This window comes from Artemia sp. Qi Xiang Cuo, chromosome 11 (assembly GCF_049724085.1).
Source record: "Artemia sp. Qi Xiang Cuo chromosome 11, ASM4972408v1, whole genome shotgun sequence".
In the NCBI taxonomy this organism is placed as follows: Eukaryota; Metazoa; Arthropoda; class Branchiopoda; order Anostraca; family Artemiidae; genus Artemia; species Artemia sp. Qi Xiang Cuo.
Genome location: NC_142804.1, coordinates 12,952,743 through 12,975,353, shown reverse-complemented (window position 1 = coordinate 12,975,353; position 22,611 = coordinate 12,952,743). Strand labels below are relative to the sequence as shown.

The 22,611-nt window shown below is 35.3% G+C and overlaps 1 protein-coding gene across 3 annotated transcripts in view; it reads right to left on the bottom strand.

Moving 5' to 3' along the window:
- The window catches only part of LOC148946650 (uncharacterized), a 117,090-nt gene extending 94,630 nt beyond the window's left edge, over positions 1–22,460 (bottom strand). The window contains exons 1-2 of one of the 3 annotated variants that reach the window (XR_016142394.1): positions 22,365–22,460; positions 4,988–5,091 (exon numbers count right to left, since the gene is read on the bottom strand). The gene's annotated coding sequence lies outside the window, so the exon portion shown is untranslated. Of the gene's footprint in view, positions 1–4,987; positions 5,092–11,791; positions 12,155–22,364 lie in introns of those variants that run through there. The other 2 variants (XR_016142395.1, XM_089096299.1) reach the window with 2 other exon arrangements.
- Between the last annotated feature and the right edge of the window lie 151 nt (positions 22,461–22,611).

The window sequence follows — 22,611 nt, the reverse complement described above, 5'->3', positions numbered from 1 at the left end:
AGCCGGAATTCCAGGTAATATTTAAAAACGATCAGAAATTAAATTTAGGAAAAACAGCTTTTCAACTGAAAGTAAGGAGCAATATCTACACTTAAAACGAATAGAAATTATTGGTATATAAAAAGGGCTGGCTCCTCCTCGAGACCTTTCTCTATGCGTTAATGTTTTGACTTTTTGTCCCAATTCTTTAAGAACTATTCCTGGAACACAATGACCGTTTAATTAAAATGATGAGCTTTTTTTTAATTCTATACAAAACTTTGCCATCACCCGTAAAAAAAACTCGTAGAATTTGACAACGCTTTTGTCCGTAAAAACTTCAACAATAAGAACTTATTGGTTCCCAAAGCCAACTATCCTTTCGAAGGCAAGCTAAACCTTTTTAAACTTTTTGGTACCACGTTTTTAGCTTAGTTTTGAGGATTTTTTGCCATTATTTGTCTCTTCTTCTTTTTTTTTTACTAGTTTGACACCCAATACTGTCAAAAATTGCAGAAGTTCATATAGGAGTCATTTCAACTAAAATGGATTTGCGGTCTTTTTCCCTTTCCTTAGCACTTCTCACCGAAACTAAAGAAAAACTCATAAAATTCTTAAATTTAAAAACCTTACTTTCTGTGAGGGGGGTGGGGGGATTTTCCGGGGGTTAAACGCCAAGAACCTATTATTCAGTCCATTTGGAAATAAGGATGGCCAGGTTAAGTTAGGTGCTTTCTTTCTACCCTTAATTGGTACATTTTGAAGATGCTCATCACAACACCAGTTTTTTTTCTATACTACGAGTGAACCTTTTCGTTGCCTGTTGTTTAACTAGATTCCCTTTGTCCATGACATACTAATCACACAGGAAACAACTGTTAAAGATTGTTGAATAATCCGAGTTACTATTGCATTTATGTCTGGAGGGGCACAAAATACGATAAAAAACACACCTATTCTTTCATTATTAATTCAGATTTGTTTTCAACATTTTATCTGTTCATACGACATTTTATACAAATTAAGAAAACTAACAAAAACACTGTAACGTTGATGGCTAATTGTCCAGACACTTGCTTTGCCATGGTATAGATTTGCTGGTGTTAAAGAGTTCGCAGAAGTTGTCCCTTGTTTTTTTTTGCACCTATCTGTGGTGTGGTTCCACAGCACCTGTCCAGACTTCTTCAACATCATAGTCTTGATTTTATAAATAGTGAGGTCTAGTTCTCCAGCTCAAATAGTTGTGCAGATGACAGCATACCAAAACAATTTTTCTTGCTTTGTTTGGCTCATATTTAATTTCTCTTTGAAATATTTTGAATCGTTTTGTCAGAATTCCGAAAACAATTTAGACTACTCTCCTTGCACGAGACATCCTATAGTTGAAAATTGTTTTCTCGTCCGTCAAAAAGCTCTATTATAAGACTTCATGAAATTTTTTCCCGCTTTAGCGCAACCAAAGTACATGCTAGAATAGCCAAATCAGTATTATTCTGCATTTCACACACGATAGAAATTCACTACCCGGCTCTGAACTGAAACTAAAAATATGGCCGTGAGATTAGCTATGGTCAAGATTGAAGAGTTGATTTTCGAGTCGATTGAAGCCCACATCAATCGATTTACAGAGGCTTTTGATAAAAATGATTGACCATCTAGGGCGTCCTTTAGGATACTGGGAGGTTGTCGGTTTAGGGAAGTGTGTTAAACCCAAAAGCCTTATGAGCTCTTTGGACAATTTTTTTTTTAGCAAATAACATCTCAAAATTTCTATCGGATACTTTTGGGGGAAATAAGACGGGATGGAAGGTAGAAATGCTAGTTGCCCACCGATCATTTTGACTCTTAAAAAAGGGTGCTAGAAGTTCTGATTTTCAATCCAATGTGACCCCTCCGAAGATAACTCTGAAGCTATCTCAAAATTTATATCGGATACATCTGAGGGAAAAAAATACGCAAGAGAGAGAGAGAGGGGGGGTCTAGTTGCCTTCCCATCACTTTGACATTCAAAAAGGAAACGAGGACTTCTGATTTCCAATTGAGCAACGCACATATAATGTTTATACGATAAACACCCACCTTTTCCAGAAAAAAAACCTGAGAACCGTGGGGGAAGGGCATCCCCAAAGACGTAATTACTGGACTTTTCAAATATGAACAACAAAATGGATATCTCAAAATTTTGATTGGATGTGTTTGGGGAAATGATTGGCATGGAGGAGGGAGGCTGATTGCTCTCCAATCACTTCCAACAATTAGAAGGGACACTAGAACTTCTGATTTCCAATCCAATGAGCCCCCTTCGAGGGTAATACGACCATCCTTTTTGTACATACCTTATATCTCCTGGGGGCATAACTTACAACCCTTGCCCCGAGGGTTGTGGGGGTGTTGTCATCTTCAAAGACATAATTACTGGACTTTTCACTTATGCTTATTAAAATAGATATCTCAAAATCTTGATTTGATGTAATCAGAGAAATGATGGGCGTAGGGGGAGGGGGGCTGTCATCCAATTAACTGAAATCCAAGCAACTGAACCCCTGTAACCGAACCCCCGTGCAACTAAACCTCCATGTAACTAAACCTACTTGCAACTGAACCCCTATACTTAGTTTTTCAGTATTCTAAAAATGTAAGGTAACATCATGGGCTAAAACACCACTTAGAATCTTTACATGTCCTATCTCGAATTTTTTTAGTTTCGTATTTTGAAGTCATTAAAGAAATGCCTGTCAAGGTGAACAATAAAAAAGCTCTGTTTTATTGTCGACACTGACAGACTACAAGCTGTGAATTCGAGAGAAACTTTCCAGGAACGGATAAATACTAAACTCTACAGTTTAAAATTTGAAAATATAGAAGATGAATGGAATAATGCTAGGAAGATTGTTTGAGAAGTTGCTGATTTGTGTCTTAGGAGAGAAAGTTATAAACGCAGCTAAAAATGTTAGTGAAAATGCTTTATGTTTAATGGAGAGGAGGAGGGGCCTATACAAGAATTATATGAGTGATAGATGAAAATAAGAGGAAAGTAAAGAAATTGGAGAAAGCATTAAAATGTGAATCGAGGAGGTTTGAGTGAAGTAGCGGCCATTGATGAAACTGTCAAAGATTTGGAAGATGAAGCCAGACGGCATAATAGTTTCATCTAGTACTGCCATGTTAATAACTTGAGAGGATATAGGCATATGCAGGAACTTGTCCCCGTTTAAGATAAGATGGAATCCTGAAAATGGGGCAATCGTCGTTGTAGTAAAGATAGTATTAGAAGTATATAATTAATGCCTTTTGGTTAGTTCAGCATCCCCATCAACATACCTGAAAGTTCCAACATAAAACTTAAAACGCTTCACATGCACCCTTTTGCAACTGCATACACAGAGTGTTTTGATGTAGTTCAACTTCCACATCAGCATTTCCCAAATTTTTCTCCTTAATACCCTTAACTTTAGTACTGGTTGTAGTAGTAGTAGTCATAGCAGTGGTAGTGGTAGTAGCAAGAACATTTTCCCTTTTGGTTGGTTGAATATACCACTTATCGCAAACAAAAGAAAATCGTCACAAACCATTAAATCAGATTTATTTCTCCTTTTTCAGATGAATCAGACCTTTTTTTTGAACGTTGAGCAATAAACATCTGTATTAAAATCTTTGAACTTAGTGAGTTTAGATAAAGATTTTGATCAGATGTCTTTGAAGAGATTGCAGCTAAAAGGGCATGGGTGGAAGACTAGTTATACTCAAGCGTTTTTCAAAATTCCCCCAACATATTATGTAAAAAAAAAATAAACAAAATTATAGACTGAACATTTTTAGAGGGGGTAAGGACCTTTTCGCAAAATGTAGTTACAACTAGTTCGGAAAGGTTTTGCAACATATGCCAGACCAATAATGAGAATATTTATCTAATGCAATAATGAGAATCTAGGAGCTTTTGGTCCCAAATCCTTCATCAAACAAAGAAAAAAATGGGGTAAATTCCCCTCTATTACCTTAAATTGCAGCTTGGAGCAATCTAAGGATTTCTCCTTGTAGAGTTCCGGGATGATGATTCTAGTTGTATGCTGGTTCACTGGTGACGAGGTGCTGTTACATCTTCAGTAGCATACCCAATTGAGTTTACACTCTCTGGAGAACCACTCAGCATCTAGCCTTGGTTTGAAAACATCAACGGATTCAGCAGCAACTGTTTCATTAGATAATTTGTTCAAATTATTGACAATACGTGCTGAGAAGAATTGAGTACGGACTCTAGAAATTGTAGACTGCTTGACAAGTCTCAGGTGATGCCCTCTAGTTCTTGAATTGGCACCAACAGTAGGGAATAATGCTAGGAGAATATTGCCCTCAATAACTTAAAGGTTATAATGGCATTCCCTATTTTTGTCCTGTAAACAAGTGTCAGGAGGATTCAGCTTTGATGGTCTAACAGGGTAGGCTCTTGGTCAGCTCAGGATGGTCAGCTCAGGGTAGGATGGTCTAACAGGGTAGGTCTAACAGGGTAGGCTCTAACAGGCTCTTGCATGCCAGATATTACTTTAGTAGCACGTCTCTGCACATCTTCAAGAACTTTCATATCTTCTTTAAAATATGGAGAGGCAAGAGACATTCCAACTTCAAGCTTAGGACGCATAAGTCCCTTATAAATAAGACTGATGGCTTTAGGGGAGCGAGAGGAAATATTATGCTTAATAAATTCTAAGGTCGAACTAGCCTCAGAAGCAGACCTCTTAGCACGACTGCTGAGTTTTAGTTCATTGTCAATAGTGACACCGAGATCTTGCTCATTATTTACAAAGGAGAGTGGGTGGCCTAATGTTTATTGATCATATTTACAGCATAAAAACACTTTATTGCATTAGCTTCGTCAATGATCCTGTAACTAAATTAAATTTTAAGTGCTTAGTGAGTCAAATATGTTATTTTAGAGGGCCAACATTGGAAAAGGGAGGAAAAAACATCTTGTATATGCGAAAACATATTAGGAAAATAAAAAAAAATATACCTTTGACGACGAGACTGAGTTCTGCTGTAGCTGAGTCCGTTTCATGGAAGCAGTAGTAATATCCAGTCATTTAATGAAGTACTGGTAATCGTTAGGGAACCATCCTTAAATGAAGAAAAGTATTAGTAAAGTTATTTTTTTAGCTGGACCACGCGTTTTTCTCCTCACCTCGCATCTGAAGTTCAGATGGGTCATGGAATTTTTTTAACCGTAGGCTCATCATTGTTACGGCAGAGGAGGTTCTGAGCTGGTAAGGCAGCTTCTTTAGCAAATTTTCCACGCAATTTTTATGTGCTTCAAAATACATTAAAATATACAGGCCTTTAGAGTTTCTCCTATTCACCGTTCTTTCCTTTTCTGTATTGCAATTTTCCACAGCAAGGACAGTAGACGTGCTGGTTATCAGTTTTTACCCTGTTCTCCTACTGTAAGTCCAGTGGAATTATTGGTCATAAATTGGCATTGAGTTATATCATGGTCTTCTGCAATACCCACCATCTTTTTAGGATGTGTAAATAATTTTGTTTTGTCTAAATATTACAGATTCCACAAGAAAAAAAAACAAAAAACATTGTACATGAGCTAATGATGCAAAAAAAACGCATCTCCATCGTAAAAACCAATGAATGTGGGTAACTTGCAATAGCGGATACTTTTAAGTGGCAACAAAAATCACCAATTCTATCTAGCCTTGGACATTTCTTGGTACTTTTCAGTGTAATAACAAGGCATAATTAGTGTTATTAGTGTAATTTTCAATAATGATGTAGTAATATCCTATGCCTTATGATCTTAGTTTCTGAAAAATAAAGGCAATGAAATTATGATTCTTGAAAAAAAAAAAAAATACAACAAACATCAACTAGTGGGTTAGCACTAGTTTCCGATCTTAGAAGTTACCCATACTCTTTGGTACACTTACACGCCACATTTACTAAATCGAGCCACACATTCTTTCATTGAGCTCACACTCACTGCATTATTACAGCTATTTTAGCAATTTGTATTTTCAAAAATATATAAAAATAAAATTTCACTCTCGTTTTTTAATTCACTAAATTTACTTCACTCCTCCCTTTGTAACTCGGAGCAAAAATCCAATAAGAGGGCATATTATCATTGCCCTTGCTGCTGTAAATGATGAAGGAATAAGAGACCATCTTTTATTTTCTTAGAGACCAGCCAAGATTGGTACAAAAAGTGTGTTTGTACATTTAGCTCCGAGAGTACCACATATAATTTTGATTTACATAACAAATAAGTTTTTCAGTTGTCTGTTCCAATTTTTAATAAAATTCCTGTCTAATTATGTCATTAATTGCTGGTGGAGTCATAATAGCATTAGATACATCTTTTCAGTTTATGAACAATGATGAAAATACTAGCTACATTTGAAGTATCTGTGCCATGTTAGCATATCAAGAAAAACAAGAACAAACAGCAAAAACACACAAAGATACCAATAAAAAGAAACAAAGAATCCAATACCCAAGGAAAAAGAGGAAAAAAATCATATATGACGCGTTGTTTCTATATTTTCCTTTTTGGTTTTTACTCTTCCCTTGCCCGGAAACCCAAAGTATATTGTTGACACAGGTCAATACTAATACTCAGAGACACAAAAATAAAATTAAAAGAAAAAAAAAAGAATACAGAGTAGCATTGAGGGAGAAAATTGTTTCTGCATATCGTCCCCTGAGAGCGGTTTTGTCGTATCTGCGACTTTTTCGGGAAGTGGAGTTAGAGCTGCCATCTAACGTGAAATTTTTTGCTCTATCCGATTCCGTCGACCATTTTGTTGTAGCTCAGCTAGAAGTGCCCCAATTTTAGATTTCTCGTTTATCGTTTCTCACATTTTGCCGTTTTGTTAAGAGCGGTTTTGTCGTACCTCATATGGGAAAATTACATGGGCATTTTTGTCGTAACTCCGTCAATGTACACTTTTGAAGAAGAAAAGATTTGGTTAAAGTTTCACAATGAGACCCAAACGGACATTGTTTACATCCGCACAAGCTGCACAATATTTGCAGGAATCCAGGTACCTCATTTTTGTGGAATTGACTAATATTTTGTTCCAAGAGTAGGTAAAGGTGCAGTGTAGCTCCCCCAGATAAAAACAGCTTATTTATAAGGGTATATTATTCAGTCAATTGAGTTGTAAAGTTGCACAGATACTGTCCAATAGAAGTAGAATGCAAACAACACACTTCTTCCTGTATATTGCAGTTCTCTTAGTAGGGTCTCTGCACCCTATAGTACAGGGGAGCTACACTGCACCTTTACCCAAGAGTATATCAAATAGGCTACCTGATTTGTTATGATTTTTGGTGCATATATAGTTTGATTTGGAAACAGCATTGAATTAGGAATATGGTTCTATTCCTAGATAACAGAATTGTCTTGTCTATTTACGCACATTATTGTACCACTGCACCATCTCATAATGCGATTTGCTAATTTGCAGAACTCAAAGGAAGTATCAAATTTTCTTGAACAAGTAGGCTAGCCTAGGCTATTTGATTAGGCTGAATATTTTAGCCATATGGATTGCTGAATGTTTTGAATGCATTGATAGTTAATAGTAGAGTCTAATGACAAATACACAATTTAGTTTAAGCATAGCCTAGGCTAATTCTAGAAAATACTGCCCAATCTTAAACACATGATCCTATAGGCCTTGTAGGATACAAAACCACTCAAACATAAATAGATTCAATCCCAGACATGTGCTGTAAAGAAAAAATAGGCTACTAGGGTTTGCTAACTTTTCTTTAAGCTTAATTTTCAGTATAAAAAAGTTTCTGAGATCAAATTGAGCTAATCCCAACAAGGTAATCTAAATCTATACATATGCAAGACTAAGAGCTTGCTTGGAAATATAGGCTCTATTTGAATCAAATTATGCTCGGTTGCTTGTCCAAAGTTAGTGATTATCCAAACACCAGGGGTGCTTGGATAATATACCCAGTTCTTCATCAGCAGCTGATGTGTATTACCAAATAAAGCTAGTTTAAAGAAAAATCAAACTGTTTTGTTAAGCCTAAAGGTGTATCTGGCTTTGTGGGGGAATAGACAAGGAAATAGAAAATCTAATGGTATATTTCCTTTTTTTCTTTATCTGATTTCTCCCCTTTAATAAATATTAGAGCTAAAAATATGTTTTGCTATTACTAGGCCTAGACTAGTCTATCCTTACAAAGCCTATCTTTAGTCTACTGAAAATTTCATTTTCCTGACCTAGCCCCATTTTCCATTTCCTGACTTGAAGTAAAATCAAGTAATTGGAAGCATTGCATCAAGCCACAATGTCCATTGGGCTTGTATAGCCTAAGCTTTTGTTTGTTAAGCTTTTGTTTTGTTTGTTTGTTTTTTAGTTTTTTGTTTGTTTTTTCTAGCGAGGAAGATCTATCTTCTGATTCAGAAAAAGGCAGTGATCCTCTCTATCGACCTGAACTAGATGCAAGCAGCCTTTCAGAACTAAATTTCCGAGAATCTGATCAGGAAGTAGCTGAGGCTCTTCAAGAAAATGTGGATTATGATCTCTTTTCAGAGATTAATGTCAGTGTTGGCTGTGGTTCTAGTTCAAGTGCCATAACAGGTTCAGTGGCAGCAGAAAATCAGGAGCACCTCGAGATTCCCAATAATGCTGAACCTGTACAAGAAACAACCGAGCCAGATCTAAATAGTCAAAGCAATACAGTGGATCATCCTAATTCACGTAAAAAGACCAGAAAACGAATTTCAGATAAGAAGAACTGGGTTAAGACAAAGATCAAGGCAGCAGTAAACTCTGGTACTGTATATATGAATCCTAACAACCAGAAAACTCATGGGAAAGAGAAGAAAGTGAAGGATGTTGTTTGTAATAAGGATTGTCATTATAATTGCAGTCAGGCTATTGCCTCTGAAGAGAGACAAAAGATTTTTGATGATTTCTGGAGACTAAGTAAGGATATGAAGAAAATGTTTTACTTGAAAACAACTAAGACCGTTCCAACCAAGACTAAAACCAAGAAGAAAGCGGAGACGCGCAGGAGTTGCACACTGCGATATTATTTTGTCGTTAACACGAAAACAGTCCGGATTTGCAAGACATTTTATTTGGCTACTCTTGATATTTCAGAGAGAAGAGTTTACTACGCACATTCAAATGTTGCTACAACAGGGGTGCCAAATCCAAAGGCAGTACAGGTACCTCGAAACAAAACTAGTAACGAGGACATTGAACTAGTGAAAAAGCATATTGAATCTTTCCCGTGCGTTGAATCGCATTATACTCGAGCCAAGTCTACCAGAAAATTCTTGGAAGCAAATCTAAACATTCGCAAAATGTATGAACTGTATCAGGAATACTGCAGAGAACTATCAAGAAATGATGTTAGTGAGTTTAAGTATCGTGAGATCTTCAACACGCAGTTTAATTTGTCATTTCATATTCCGAAAGCAGATCGATGTGATGTATGCGAGGAAAAACGTGTAAGTGAAGAAAACCGAATTGAAATGGATCAGGAAGTAAAAGACAAGTATGAGGCTCATGTGAAAAGTAAAATTGAGACCAAGATTGAACGTGACGTGCACAGGTCAAACCTATCTATTCCCCTACTTTGTTTTGATCTGGAGAATGTTTTTCCGCTGCCCCGGAGTAATGTTTCTTCATTTTTCTATAAAAGGAAGATAACTACATTCAACCTCACGGCAATTCTTTCATTCCAGAGAAGGACTGGAGAGAAAATCAATGAGGTATACTGTTGCATTTGGTCCGAGTTTGATGCTGGACGTGGAGCAAACGAAATAGCTAGTGGACTAGTGGCCATACTGGAAAAAGTCCTTGATACTTACCCTGATATCTGCCAGTTAATTACTTGGTCGGACTCCTGCGTGTCCCAGAACCGAAACTCAATTATAAGCTTTGCCATCCAAGATGTTCTAAGAAAATTTCCGCGCTTAGAACAAGTGGTTATGAAGTATTGTGAACCAGGTCATTCGAGTATACAGGAGGTTGATGCTGTACATAGCACTATTGAGCGGGGGCTAAAGCATCTTGATTTGTTTTCCCAACTAGATCTGGTGAGGAAGTTACTGAAAGTAAGAAGGATACAGCCTTTTAATGTCCTGCAAATGACCCAGTCAAAGTTCTTTGACTTTCAAAAGCCAGCAAAGCTGTACAAGTACTCGTTGGTACCGTATTCACAGGTAAAACGACTTGAGTTCCGTCAGGATAACGCTATGAGAGTTTGGTTCAAAACTTCCTTCTCTGGAGACTTGCAAATGGCTACTATATCACAAGAATGTACTTCGGTTAAAAAGTGTCCCAACACTTCGGCTGTCCGTGTTGTTGAACGTCTTGTTTTGCCCAAACTTTGTGGCAAAAAGATTGATCTACCTGAGGCGAAAATCAAAGATGTCAAGTATCTCTTGAAGTTCATCCCCAACCAAGACAAGGAGTATTTTGAAACCAAGATTGAACAGTACTACAAGGCCAAGGGGGATGCTGAACGTTTGGAAGCCTCTCCGTCTACGCGAGATCCCTGTCCAGAGGAGGATTCCGCTGAAGAAAAAGGGCGGCCGGCAAAGAAACTCAACAAAAAATAAACGTTTCTGACGTTTTTTGTAATTTTCATACTTTTTCAAATAGTATTGCTGCATGAGAACTCGTTTGTCGTATCTTCATGGTGAAAAGAATAGGCAGCCCACACCATTTTATCGTATCTAAGTTTACTCCCATTTCGTTAAGGGCGGATTGTCGTATCTGTATTTCATTTCAAGTTTCGACAATGAAAACTTTACCTTTTCCATCTCATATTGGGGAGACCTTCCTTGTTATTTTTTGTCTTTTTTTGATGTATTTGCGAAGAAAATCAGTTGTACCGTGTAAGTTCCAGCAAAGGTGAAATTTTCAAAGTCGTTTTTCTCGGAATTTTGAAAACCTTAGTTAAGACAAAACCGCTCTCATGGGACGAAATATCGTTCCCTGGAAATATTTCTTGCTATTGTGTGGCAGGGTCTGGTTTTTTCTGTTCCTCCATAATTTCAGACGGAATCCTCCATCATCTCCTTCATCCTGTTGAAAAGCTGTTTTTTCTAAATTTAATTTCTGATCGTTTTTAAATATTACCTGGAAGTGCGGCTCTCCCTCCAAAAAATTCGTTTCTCCTATGGAAAATCACTCCATGGAAAGTTCTTTTCACGCAAAATGTCCTCTCCCTCCCTCACTGGGGAAATTTCCCCCCGACAATTGCATTCTAGCTGAAAATTCCACCGAAAAAATTTCTTGCAGATGAACTTGAGTGAATTCTTTTTTAGCACACTTCAATTTGCAAAAAAAAACTTTAATTTTTGATGGGTTTTAAAGTCATGCTGGTAATCCCCTCCTCTATGGAAAATTTGTCCATGAAAAACCCAGCAAAAGGGTATTTTCCAGCAAAGGTTTTTTGGGAGGGGAGAGGAATACAAAAGAAACTTTAAAAAACTCCCTCATGATTTCTGTGAATAATTCTGGTCTACGCTATTATTATGAAATTAAAGATTAGCATTAAACCCCAAAATGAGCAGAATATATTTTGTATAGAAGGGGTACAGCTCCTTCCTCCACGTCATGATTGCAGAAATTTCGGAGTGTGCTCATTAGATCAGAAATTGAGAGTTCTAGTCCTTTTTTTGTAAAGTACAAAGGGATTAGACACCAACCATGTGCATAGGGGTGTTATTTTCCGCGGGTGGTATTTTCCAGAGGGAGGGAGAGGGAAACACTGCCCACCAAATAATCGAGTTTCTGCTGCTAGTACAATAAAGTAAAATTCTTACCTCTTTCTCCGTTCTTTCTTTTTCAGTATCGCAATTTTCCACAGTAAGGACAGTAGACGTGTTGGTTATCAGTTTTTGGCTTGTTCTTCTACCGTAAGTCCAGTGGAATTATTGGTCATAAATTGTCATTGAGTTATGTTATAGTTATATTGAGTTATAGTTGAGTTTCTACATATACCGTTCCCTGGAAATATTTCCGGCTATCGCGTGGCAGGGTCTGGTTTTTGTCGTTCCTCCACAATTTCAGATGGAATCCTCCATCATGTCCTTCATTCTGCATGATCGTTTCAAATGTACACTTTAAAATAATGGTAGACGGAGCATTAACTTCGTAGTGTTGTCCAATCTTCATGTCAGTCTTTGTCCGATATATATATTATTGTCCGATATATATATATATTATTAGTAAATTATTCGTATATTATTTGTATATTTATTTTTATTTTATTATCATTATTTGTAATTATTATAATAAATTATTTGTAAGCTGCAATTTATCCTTCAAAACATAGAAAATTCTTGGATTCGGAATTTGGAACTCTTGGATTTCTTTGTCATTTAGGGTTTGCTGGACTTCCTGCAGTACTGAAATGCTTACACTCATTAGGCCTTTTCAGCATATATATATATATATATATATATATATATATATATATATATATATATATATATATAATGTATATATATAATGTATATATATTTGTATATTTATTTTTATTCTATTGTTATTATTTGTATTTATTATGATTAATTATTTGTAAGCTGCAATTTATCCTTCAACACATAGAAAATTCTTGGTATATTTATTTATCAGTATAAGCTTACATTTTGGTTACTTCAAAGTTTATATGGGTTTACAAGAGATTTTTTTATCGCTTACAAGAAATTTAATCTATATTCAAGCGGCGTTCAGTAGAGCACAATAGCTACCCTTTTTCAGCAAGTTATTGCAATTAATTGCTTTAAGTTTGCAGGGAAGTTTGTTGATTTCCTTAGTAGATTATCATTAACCTATTAAGCTTGTAACTGGAGCCCAATGTCAAATAGATGCCTATATCTACCCAAAACCTGAGACCTACCCAACACCCGTGTCTATACAATACAGAATGTGTCCGTTTCCATATTTTGTATAAATGGAAAATGCAAAATATCTAGATTTAGTTAGGATTGATGAAACCAAAGTTCCTAGTGAAATTGCCCTCCCCCCAGAATTTCCTGGCAGGGTTCTTGGCCCAACTCTATCTTGGTAGACTTTTCAACTTCTATCTTGGTAGGCATGGGAATATAGCATTTTATGCTACATAGAGAAACATTGAAATTAATCCCTACACCCCCCTATCTCTTTCTACATTTGTCTGAAGGGTCATGAAGAGTTAGTAGTTTGAGCATTAAATTGGGATTTTTAAGACATCTGCCCTGACCCCTGCCATCACAATGACCCTCCCCCTTCATGATAGTTGATACCCAATTACACATCACTAAAGGTAATTTTGTAAAAAATAAAGTGAATGAACTTGTTAAATCCATTACTTTGACCATGTAGCATTACTTCCTATGCAGCTGGGGAGCATTAAACAGTTTTCTCGAAATTTAAATTGATTGCAAATTGGTTCTCTTTGGGGCAAAGTTAAAGTTTAGTGCAACAAAATAACAGAAAAGAGCACTTTCCTGTGGCACAATCTTTATGGTGAACTAAAAAAAAATCATTTTGATTTTTGTTCTGATAAGGTTTTCATAATTTTCTAGGGCCATTGATTTGATACAATCACCCCCCCCCTCCAAAAAAAACATGCATCTATAAAATTTCTTCTGAAATCAAACAAAAGTCCACATTTTGTACATTGCAGCTTGAAACCTCTATGGTAGGGATGAATCTAATTAAGTAATTTTTACTACGATTACTTGCTTTTACCATCACCCCTGAGAGTATCAGCTATTCGGGTATCTGCATCTCCTCCCAAAAAAAAAAATTCTGCAGACACTCTTGACTGGTTTACTTGTAAATTAAATTGATGGAGACAAAATTGACAATCTCTTTTTATTTCAGAATTTTTTGTTCTAAATTTGTTGAACAATAAACTTTCTCCCAAGAAAATTTATTCTAAAATAAAATCCTGTGCCCCCCCCCATCACAGCTATTCTGGTATCTGCATCTCCTCCCCCAAAAAAATTCTGCAGACACCCTTGACTGGTTTACTTATAAATTAAATTGATGGTGACAAAATTGACAATCAATTAACACATGGAAAATATACATTTTAGGCCAAATATTTGATAAGGTTATAAAAGTTAGGTTAATTGAATTTGCATTAAGAGCAATTACTATATTTGAAAAGAGCATAAAAAAAGCCATCAAGTGGTATGTTAACTTTATTTGAAGGTCAGAAATATGGGATAAAAATTAATAGATTATCCAGATAGCAAAGAAACAAACAAACTGACCTCAAAGGTCATAATGGCATCTCAAATCTAATTAGAAATTCATTCATGTTGGAAATTAGCTTTACCTCCATTTCTATATATACCAATACAGGGTGTATATTTGCGCATTAGCGGATAGAGTAGAGTTCATCTCTGACTCAAGTGAATGTTATATTTGGATTCAGGATGCAATTTTCACTATAGAGGTAAATTTGAACTTTACCCCCCTCCCCCTAATATGCAAATGCATACTCCGAATTGCCATACATAGAGGAGGGATTAAAGTTCATTTCTGATACAAATGAATGAAAAATTTGGATTCAGAATGCAATTGTAACTATAGAGGTAAGTATGTTTCTTAGCTATCTGAAAAATCTGTCAATATGAATGTTTCCCAAAATAATAACTGTTACATATTGACCAAATCAGTATCAACTTTAAAGACTCAAAATTGACTTAGTGACCAAAGTTAGGACCTATTATAATAACTAGTTGGAACAATTAGGGTAAAGTTACCAATTATTGTATAGTTTTGTAAATAAAAAAAAAACACTTTTTCTACTCCAGAAGGCTTAATTTAAATACTTTTGGTTTGAAAAGGGTTTCAGTATGTAGAAAAATATTGACTAATATAACTGTTTGATTAGAAGTTTGAAGTTTTATCAGATATTGTACAAAAATCCTACTTTTTTATATTGGAGTATTTCACCACAAATTTGAATGAACAAAAAAGTTACCTGTTTTTTACTTGAGTCAGAACCCAATTTGCCATGTGCCAAAATACTTTGGGAATACTTGTGGGCAGATCCTGGTGGATTTGACATGCCTGTTCTTTTTACTTTATTTCCCTTCAACCTTTTTATGTCTTAATATATTTTGGGTGGGATTTGCGCATTAGCTGGGGGGGGAGGAGTGGTTTAGGTTAGTTTAAACTTACCTCTCATTTGCATCAGAAATGAATTTTACACACACACCCCCACCCCTAATGTGTGAATATATACCCTGAATTGGTATATATAGGGGTGGGAGCAAAATTCATTTGCAGTAAAAATGATTATTGTATTTAGAAAGAGCATAAAAAACGCATCAAGTGGTAATTTTACTTTATTTGTAAGTCAATAATATGAACAGCCAAAAATTTACTGTTAATCAACTTGGTGAATTTAAAGGTTTTCTTCTAAAAATACATCCCAATTTCTAACATGATATACATCCCATTTGATCTATATGTACCATTATTGGTGAATAATGATCCATAGGGAACAATGGACCATCATTTTATGATGACAGTTGTTCCAAATTTTTCTAAGAAATTAGATGGGAACTGTCCCATCTAAGGATACAAAGACATTTTGAGGGCTATAAAAATAACCTTGTTGAAAACAAAGAAATTTAGAGGGCTATAAAGTAACCTTACTGAAAATGAATGTTTAAAATGACCCAGTATGGGTCTCTCTCCCAAAACTTGAAGCGCAAAGCTTTGCATAAAGAAAACACAAAGACAACCCCCAGGCATATTCATACAAGTACTAACAAGCTGATCCATAATGTAACTGCATCATATATAGAGAAACTTAGGGGCTACAGAATTTCATCCCCTAAAAAAAAAGTGCTGCCACTGCCACCTGTGGCCTTGAAATTATAAAATGCAAAATATTCAGTCATTGTCCAGTAGCCCTGACTAAGCCAAATAGAGCTCTTCTTAGAACTAAACTTGACTAAGGCTCTATCACAGCTGCACCAGCACTGAACAAGGATAAGGCAGCCTCAGAACACATTAATGAATATGAAACAGATGAGCACCACTAGTTTGGACAATGGAGTCTAGCACCATCTACTTTACCCTTACATTAACTAATAAATCAATGGAGTCAGAATTATACACAAAGTAATTTAAGAAGAAAGGCAAGTATTGGTCTGTAAAATGAGCAGGTTGCAGACTTAGTTTCTAGAAGACCAGCCAACCGGGCAAACTGTTTGGTTATTAAGGTTCCTGTTTGGTTGTTCAAATGTAAAACAGACAGATAATTAGAGGGGAAATCTTGTGAAGTTTCCAAAAACTGACATTTCAAGCTAAATCTTATGTTCAAATCATGTCTTCTTTCTTAAAGGATTGGTAGGCATATTACCCTGAGACTATGCTCACAGGATGGGTTTCTAGAATAATTTTGCATGCTTACTTTTGGATATACTTAAGCTTAATGCTTTAAGAGTCAAAGTGAGGCCAGAGTTCTGCACAAAACAAGCATTTATCTTATGTGTATCCCCTAGTGCATATACATAAGCAAGATGGTGTTCTAAAAACACACAAGCTAATAAATAGTTTGCATACTAAAATTTGACCTTAAATAAATTGCAAGAGAACACAAGGGGGCACAGGGCACACAAGTCTGTCATCAAGCCACATGCCAGCATCAAGGAGGCACACTTGTGCCTCTATAAAGAGGCGACCCACCACAATGTTAAGCGATTTCAGGTCCTAGAGGTCGCAGAGAGACGGCGGTAATCGCATTTTGTAGCCCAAGCTCAAACTAAGAAACTTGCAAAATTTCATTCTCCTCTGACTTTATCTTCATGGGGTAAACTGGGCCGGAAGTTTCGACCCTCCCACCACAGCCCCCCTTTAATGTTGTCTGATTGGGCTGAAATTTAGAGGTTAAGCTTTCCTAGGGACCGAGAGCTTATCCTTGAAATTTCAGCTCAATCCGATCACTCCTTCCCTGTTTTCAAAAAACCAAATATAGCCACTTAAAATTCATCATCATTTCTTTTTTTTTCTTATCCACGCCTACAGGCCACAGTTGGCAACTGATCCGGGTGAATGAGGACTCATTCGAAGCAGAATTGGAGCTGTTAGGCCTTTTGATATTTTCAGACCGAAAAAATTATCCCCCGAATTTACATTTACGAAAAACCTCGTTTTCCTATATTAGCCCATGTTAATTTTTCTCACCAGAGCCCCCCTTTCCCGTGGTCTGATCGGGCTGAAATTTAGAGGATAAGCTTTCCTGGGGCCTGGGAGCTTATCCTCACAATTTCAGCTCAGTTTGATTACTCTTTCTCTGTTTTCCAAAAATCAAATTTAAAGTTTTGTGGGAATTTGCTTGCGTTGAAAATAGATTCCATTTACTAAAAAACAATTACAATTGTGTCTCTTTAGTCCCGCGGTTGATACTCCTGACTGTCAGGTGGAAAACCCGGGTTCGATTCACCGTCAGAGCAAATTTTTTATATACTGAATTTAAACTTTAAAAAAGAAACTCAGTTTCTTTTTTAAATTATTTGAAAAAAATTATGTTTTCTAAAGAGTTAAAGAGGCTGAGTTACAATGTCGACCCTTAAAACGTACAGGGATTAGGAGGCACAGTGGGGGGGCTGTTAAAAAGGCTGAGTCACAAGTTCGAACCTTAAAACGTACAGGGATTAGGAGGTGCAGTTGGGGGGGCTGCCACCCCCTAAACCCCCGCTTCCGTATATGAAATGGGCTGTGCCCTCCTCAACGCCTCGCTCTTTACACTAAAGTTTGACTTTCTCACAAATCTTTGTTTTAAACAATAAAAACTTTAGCGTAAAGAGCGAGGCGTTGAGTTTATATTGAATTTAAGTATTCAGGAATTAAAAGCCTTAACACAAGAATGTTTAAGAGCGGGAGGTTGGGGGGGCGGCAGCCCACCAACTTTAACTCCTGACATGATCAGCTAACAGTTAGTCAAGCAATAATAAGTAATAAACTGTACAAAAACGTGCAGAAATTATTTGAAAAAAACTACGTTTTCTAAAGAGTTAAAGAGGCTGAGTTACAAGGTCGAACCTTAAAACGTACAGGGATTAGGAGGCACAGTTGGGGCTGCCGCCCCCAAACCCCCGCTTTCGCAGCCTTTAAATATAAAAAAAAATTTCTTTAAACTGAAAGTAAGGAGCAACATTAAAACTTAAAACGAACAGAAATTATTCTGTATATGAAAGGGGCTGTGCCCTCCTCAACGCCTCACTCTTTACGCTAAAGTTTTTACTGTTTAAAAAAAAGAGTTGTGAGAAAGTCAAACTTTAGTGTAAAGAGCGAGGCATTGAGGAGGGCACAGCCCCTTTCATATACAGAATAATTTCTGTTCGTTTTAAGTTTTAATGTCGCTCTTTACTTTCAGTTTAAAGAAATTTTTTTTTATTTAAAGGCTGCAAAACCGGGGGGTTTGGGGGAAGGCAGCCCCCCAACTGTGCCTCCTAATCCCGGTACGTTTTAAGGTTCAACCTTGTAAATCAGCCTCTTTAACTCTTTAAAAAACGTAGTTTTTTTCAAATAATTATGGTATAAAACACCTTCTTTAGAATCACACAGTGGTGCCAATTCACAAAAACATAAAGGGGAAGGAGCAAGGATTTTAAATTTCTTGTAATGAATACAACAATAAAAACAAAACAACATTGATTAGATAGTAATTGAAGTGGTAAACTCCAATTTGTATGTGTTTTATACTCTTGTCTCTACTTCATCTGTGCTTCTAAGAGGACAAAATCAGATATAAGGTAATCTATACATCTACTTGTTTTATCTTTGGAAAAGTTCCTCTTAATTGTGGTTTAATTTTATAGTTCTGTAACTCCAGTTTTGAATCTGTATTTCTAATATTGTGAGTATACAATTTAATAAAATTTTATTTTAATTCTAGACAAACCTTTCTGCTTTAGTCTTACTTGCAAAGTAGATATATATCTAAAGTTTCACACAGTAAAACTAAGTTGTTGAAGTTCATCATGGTCAATGCCCATCAGAGCATTTATATATTATCTTATTAAATTAGGAATACTATAAAGACTTTTGAAAGACATAATTCTGAATCTTTTACTGAGCATTCATTCACCTACTAAACTAGTTTACAATTGTTCCCAGCAAATGTTTTGTTGAGGTAAATCCATCTCTACCCTCTTTAATACCTGGCTAAAGATCTTGGCCATTTACTAAAGTTTGTTGATTGCACTGATTTTCATTTCTTTAACATAATGCTAATCTGATAAAAAAAATGGTTTTTAATGTCAATTAGTCTATTTAGGTTCTGAAAAAACAATTTTAAATCAAATTTGAATTTTTCTTTCCATTTTCTAGGTTAGTAGAATATGATTGAGCCATTAACTCAATAGTTCTCTTATTATTTGCCAGTATAAAGTTCTTAAGAAATACTCTGAAACTAATATATAATAACCAGTAATACTTGATTAAAACAACAAAAAAGTGCATTTATAGTAGAAGCACTATAATAAAAAAAAATAAATAAGATTTGTACTATTCAGTACCCTAATTTACATTTTCAAAACATAATATTTGCTATTCTGAACCCCAACCCCCAATGATCTCCAATATAACACTAGACAAGTTAAATTCAAGATGCAGGACTTTTAGCAATCTTAAAAGTACAAGTTTGCCAAATGAAACTTTTCAGAGGTGTTGTTGGAGCCTAAACAATTATTAACCTCTTCTATAAAGAATGTAATCTTTTATAGACTTTTATTATCTTTGGGTAAAAAAAGTGAAATATATATATATATATATATATATATATATATATATATATATATATATATCTTTGGGTTATATAGTGCATAAATCTATAGGCAACAGAAATATATTAACTGCTCAAATAAGACACAAGGAAAGCACCTTGAACCTCAGTCCTTGATAAATATTTAAGCCTCAGTTCTCATTTACAAAGTTAAAAAAAATTTGTAAATTTAATAATAACTTTGGTAAAAAAAGCCTTGGTATGACTTAACATCTTGGTGAAATAAGGGATATTTTTGAACTAAAAGTAAATGTAAAATAGATGACCTGTCATCTATGCAAACTTCTGAGCCCTATCTTAATTTCAAAATATTTATGCTTGTTCCTAAAACAAAAGCAAACTCAAGAATTTGTTGAAAAGTCTAATATGTAAATTGAATTAGAGATGGATATGCCATTAAAGGAAACATTATATTTGATCTATATTGAAAAATTAAAAAGAAATAAATATGCAATAAAGTTTGTCTTTTAACCCTTGGCTCACACTGATGCAGGAAAATAGCAGAAATATTCACACAGAAAAAGTTTAATACAGTAATTGAAGTCCGATACTGGTATAATATTTTAAAACCACAGGAGCAGACTAAATAGAATCCTAGAAGAAAAGAAAAAATATTTTGAAAGGCTAGGCTATTCTAACTGCACCTTAATAATAATATATTTATTTTCAAATATGTTTATTTACCTGTAAATTTCCTCTCAGACCTAGAATTATTAAAATTATTTAAGATCAAACACTTGAAATTGTTAGTTTAGTGACTTACCTACAAGGACCTCTTTTGGGAAATACCCATTGTGCTATTTTGATGTTTATATCCTTTTGGTGTTTCAGTTTTATTCACATTTTAACAGAATGCTGACATTGTTTTAATTCTAAAAATGTAACTTTTATTGCTTAATATATATTCTAGGCTATAAATCACAAATAGGTTAGTTAAAGAAAATGAAGGTAGGTACTTCAAAATACCCTCCCAGGACAAAGCTTGATTTAGTCTGTAATCCATCCTGAACATTTCAATTCCCTAATGTAACTCCATCAAGATAGCCTAGCAAATAGTAGGCTACCTCATCTAGAATTTCACCACATAATTTGCTCAAGAAGCAATTAGGCCTCTAAATTGTTTGTCATTTGTATTATTAACTTAAAAATAAAATAAACATACTGCTCAATGCCTTTTTTTATGCTTTCTGAATATTCTGAATATAATAATCATTTTTGTTGGAAATGAATTTAACCCCCACCCCTGTATATACCAATCCAGGGTAGCCTATATATTTGCACATTAGGGGGGTGGGTGGAAAGTTTAAACTTATTGCTTATTTATAGGCTATTGGAAATAAAATTTACCCCTACCCTCCTATTGTGGAAATATATAGGCTACCCTGAATTGGTATATTTAGGGGTGGGGTGAAACTGATTTCGGTAAAATTCTACTTTAGCTACTTTTGACTATCTTAGAAAGGGGTTATATTAAGAAAATGAAACTTTCAGGGATGAGTCTACAGGCTAAAGTATGTCCCGGGAAGGTATTTTTAAGTACCTACCTCCACTCCTTCTCCCTCTAGAGGGTCTTGACCTTTGATGACCTTTAAAAATCTGTGAGTTATAGAAGTAAAACCTTGCAAAATATATCTTCTGTTTAAATGAAGCATAACAAAATTGTTTTCAGCTTCACAACTTTGCTCAATCCCAATTTATAAGGTTTTAAAGATATGCAAATACTTTTCCTAAATTTTGGAATTAAAACATTGATATGGCTTAAAATTCTGCTTAAATAACTAAAATTGCATTTTCAGAGCTAAAGCCAGAGAGAAAGACACTGATAACTGAAAATTAAGGTAAAATGTTGTTTTGTCAAAATTTCAATGGATATAGACATATCGTGTAGGCAAATTTCAGGAACCTCTAGGGGGAGAAGGAGTGGATGTAGGTACTTCAAAATACCTTCCCAGGACATTCTTTGGCCTGTAGACCCATACCTGAAAGTTTCATTTTCGCAACCTAAACCCATTCCAAGATGGCCAAAAGTAGCTAAAGTAGAATTTTACCCTGATTTCTGACAACCATGATTATTATATTTGGAAAAAACATAAAAAATGGGCATTGAGTGGTATGTTTACTATATTTTTAATTCAATAGGCCTAATATGAACTGCAAAAGATTTACCATTAGGCCTATTTAACTTGGAAATGGTGTAAAATGGCACCAAGTTGTTCTCATTCTCTTCTTAGCTATATTGGTACAGCTAAATTAGGCCTATTTAATGTATAACCTATAAAATTCACCAAATCCTAAACTTGGTCTAACCTAACATGTTTAAATTTGAACACCTACTTTCCAAGAGGGAATGTCTAGAATTTCATCCCGGGAAGCAGTTAACTGGCATTGGATAGGAATGGCCTACTACAAAAATTTCAAACGTAGCCTTAGCCTATGGCTAATGAAACAAGAATTTGTTATTTTAGTGTTTAGTTTGGAAGATGAGGTAAATCAAGCTGATTGCTAAAACATATTTAACATGAAGCTATTTGTGATACCGATTAGTCTACAGTGAAGAACTGGGACAGAAATAACTGAAATTAAAATAAAACAATCACCTCTTTACTCCACGAGGTCCTGAGAAAAATGAGGATGTGTCCAGGGATGCCACTGACCAGTATTTTCACTTCATATTTTTTGAAATCCCTAAACGACTGGTGGAAAATCCCTAGAAATCCCCCACTTTCAATACCAAAATCCCTACAGGTTCCCCCATTTTCTGACTTCTTTCCAAATTACTATTAAAGCCTCATTATGCGGATTTTTAATAGCATTTGTTCAAGACGACTTATTTTGTCTTTTGTC